A 4,228-nucleotide genomic window follows, 5' to 3' on the forward strand; every position below is an offset into this window, starting at 1 on the left:
TCCGGACTAAAATCTAAGTATTTCCCCTGAACCATTGTGAGATAATTCTTTGGGTTCGGGTTCATACTTTGATCATGGTTCCTAGTGATCCATGCATTGGCATAGAACTCTTGAACCATTAAGATTCCGACTTGTAGCATGGGGTTGGTTAAGACTTCCCAACCTCTTCTTCGGATCTCTTGTCGGATTTCCGGATACTCATTTTTCTTGAGCTTGAAAGGGACCTCAGGGATCACCTTCTTCTTTGCCACAACATCATAGAAGTGGTCTTGATGGCTTTTGGAGATGAATCTTTCCATCTCCCATGACTCGGAGGTGGAAGCTTTTGTCTTCCCTTTTCCTTTTCTAGAGGATTCTCCGGCCTTAGGTGCCATTGATGGTAGTGGAAAACAAAAAAGATTGTGCTTTGACCACACCAAACTTAGAATATTGCTCGTCCTCGAGCAATAGAAGAAAGAAGAGAAGAAGAAGAAGAAGAGAATATGGTAGAGAGGGAGAGATATAGGTTCGGCCAAGGTGAAGAAGAGGGGTTGTGTTGTGTGAAAATGAAGTAGAATGGAAGGGTATATATAGGGAGAGGGGGGAGAGTGGATGGATGTGAGTTGGTGAAGGGGGTGATTGGGAAGAGGAATTGAGGTGATTGGTGAAGAGTGTTGGGAAGTGTGACATGGGGAAGAGTAATCACAAAAATAGGATTAGGAGGTAATGTGGGAATATAGTAGGTGGGGATCTTGTGGGGTCCACAGATCCTGAGGTGATCCTGTGGGGTCCATAGATCCTGAGGTGTCAAGGAATTCCATCCCTGCACCAAATATGCATGAAAATTGCCTTCGCACACCATTCTGGCGTTTAAACGCCGTGTGGTGCACATTCTGGGCGTTCAACGCCCATGTAAAGCATGTTTCTGGCGTTGAACGCCAGTTTCATGCTTGTTACTGGCGTTCAGGGCCAGTTTTTCTTCTCTAGGCACATTCCTGGCGTTCAGTGCCAGAATGTTGCTTGTTTCTGGCGTTCAGCGCCAGAATGATGCTCTGTTCTGGCGTTGAACGCCGGCCAGATGCATCTTACTGGCGTTGAACGCTAGCCTGTGCTTCCTCCAGGGTGTGATTTTTTTCTTCTGCTGTTTTTGATTCTGTTTTTAATTTTCATGATTTTTTTCGTGACTCATCATGATCATGTACCTAATAAAACATAAAATAACAATAAAATAAAAATTAGATAAAGAAAATTGGGTTGCCTCCCAACAAGCGCTTCTTTAATGTCAATAGCTTGACAGTGGCTCTCATGGAGCCACAAGGTGATCAGGTCAATGTTGTATAGTCCCAACACCAAACTTAGAGTTTGGATATAGGATCTTAACACCAAACTTAGAGTTTGGTTGTGGCCTCACAACACCAAACTTAGAGTTTGACTGTGGGGGCTCTTCTTGACTCTGAAATGAGAGAAGCTCTTCATGCTTACTCTTCTTTTGTCACAGAGGGATGGCCATGTGCCCTAAACACAAGGTAGTCCCCATTCAATTGAAGGACTAGTTCACCTCTGTTGACATCTATCACAGCTCCTGCTGTGGCTAGGAAAGGTCTTCCAAGGATGATGCAATCATCCTCTTCCTTCCTAGTGTCTAAGATTATGAAATCAGCAGGGATGTTGGTGGACGAAATTGTGATCAACAATTTTAGCTCTCTGGTATGTGCACAAAAACATTAACTCAGCACTTTCTTTTGACAACTCCGTTCAACTAACCAGCAAGTGTACTGGGTCGTCCAAGTAATAAACCTTACGCGAGTAAGGGTCGATCCCACAGAGATTATTGGTATGAAGCAAGCTATGGTCACCTTGTAAATCTCAGTTAGGCAGATTAAAATTGGTTTATGGATTTTCGAATAGTTAATAATAAATAGAAAATAAAAAGGGATAGAAATACTTATGTAAATCAATAGTGGAAATTTCAGATAGGCGTATGGGGGTGCTGTGCTCCTCTTGAAACTCTACTTCACTACTCACTCTTTCTTCAATCCTTCTTACTCCTTTCCATGGCAAGCTGTATGTAGGGCATCACCATCATCAATGGCTACTTTTAATCCTCTTGGGAAAATGGTCCTATGCGCTGTCACTGCACGGCTAATCATCTGGAGGCATCACCCTTGGTTGATGGCTACATCCCATCCTCTCAGTGAAAATGGTCCAAATGCTCTGTCACAGCACGGCTAATCATCTGTCGGTCAATCAGGTTGGAGTAGAATCCATTGATTCTTTTGCGTTTGTCACTAACGCCCAGCCTTCAGGAGTTTGAAGCTCGTCACAGTCATTCAATATCGGAATCCTACTCGGAATACCACAGACAAGGTTAGACTTTCTGGATCCCCATGAATGCCGCCATCTATCTAGCTTATACCACGAAGATTCTGTTGGGGAATCTAAGAGATATGCGCCTGGCCTAAGGTAGAACGAAAGTAGTTGTCAATCACGCGCGTTCATAGGTGAGAATGATGATGAGTGTCACGGATCATCACATTCATCAATTGTTGTGCAACGTATATCTTCGAATAAGAATAAAAGAGAATTGAATAGAAAGTAATAGTAATTGTATTGAAACTTGAGGTACAGCAGAGCTCCACACCCTTAATCTATGGTGTGCAGAAACTCCACCGTTGAAAATACATAAGTGAGAGGTTCAGGCATGGCCGAATGGCCAGCCCCCCAAAACGTGCTCAATGGCCTCCTAAGATGAAGAATAAAACAAAACTGAGACCAAAGATGAAACGTGGTCAAAAAGACCGAATGGTCAAAAAGACTGAATGGTCAAAAAGACATCTAATACAATAGTTAAATGTTCTATTTATAATAAACTAGCTCCTAGGGTTTACATGAGTAAGTAATTGATGCTTAAATCCACTTCCAGGGCCCACTTGGTGTATGTTTGGGCTGAGCTTGATCTATCCACGAGCTGAGGCTTTTCTTGGAGTTGAACTCCAAGTTATGACATGTTTTGGGCGTTCAACTCCGGATCATAACGTTTTTCTGGCGTTTAACTCCGGACAGCAGCATGTACTTGGCGTTCAACGCCAAGTTACAACGTCAATTTCCGAATAAAGTATAGACTATTATATATTGTTGGAAAGCTCTGGATGTCTACTTTCCAACGCCGTTGAGAGCGCGCCATTTGGAATTCAGTAGCTCTAGAAAATCCATTTCGAGTGTAGGGAGGTCAGATTCCAACAGCATCAGCAGTCCTTTTGTCAGCCTTTTTCAGAGTTTTGCTCAAGTCCCTCAATTTCAGCCAGAATTTACCTGAAATCACAGAAAAACACACAAACTCATAGTAAAGTCCAGAAATGTGAATTTAACATAAAAACCAATGAAAACATCCCTAAAAGTAGCTTAAACTTACTAAAAACTATCTAAAAACAATGCCAAAAAGCGTATAAATTATCCGCTCATCACTCACCACCCGATTGGACTAATAATGATGATCAACCTCAAGACGGGTGTGAAAACAAAGTGTGGGATCCCGGATTACAAGAAGAGGATCAACTTTGGGAAATAAATAGAAGAGAATATACTATAAATTCCAGAATATCAATGAATATTAATTATAATTAGATGAGCGGGACTTGTAGCTTTTTGCTTCTGAACAGTTTTGGCATCTCACTTTTTCCTTTGAAGTTTAGAATGATTGGCTTCTCTAGGAATTTAGAATTTTGGATAGTGTTATTGACTTTCCTAGTTAAGTTTGTTGATTCTTGAACACAGCTACTTTTATGAGTCTTGGCCGTAGCCCTAAGCACTTTGTTTTCTAGTATTACCACCGGATACATAAATGCCAAAGACAGATGACTGGGTGAACCTTTTCAGATTGTGACTTAGCTTTGCTAGAGTCCCCAGTTAGTGGTGTCCAGAGCTCTTAAGCACACTCTTTTGCTTTGGATCACGACTTTAACCACTCAGTCTCAAGCTTTTCACTTTGACCTTCATGACACAAGCGCATGGTTAGGGACAGCTTGATTTAGCCGCTTAGGCCTGGATTTTATTTCCTTGGGCCCTCCTATCCATTGATGCTCAAAGCCTTGGATCCTTTTTACCCTTGCCTTTTGGTTTTAAGGACTATTGGCTTTTTCTGCTTGCTTTTTTCTTTTTTTCTTTCTATTTTTATTTTTTATTTATTTTTTTCGCCATTTTTTTGTAAGCTTTTGCTTTTTCACTGCTTTTTCTTGCTTCAAGAATCAAT

The sequence above is a fragment of the Arachis duranensis genome, chromosome 3 (genome assembly GCF_000817695.3).
Source record: "Arachis duranensis cultivar V14167 chromosome 3, aradu.V14167.gnm2.J7QH, whole genome shotgun sequence".
NCBI lineage: Eukaryota > Viridiplantae > Streptophyta > Magnoliopsida > Fabales > Fabaceae > Arachis > Arachis duranensis.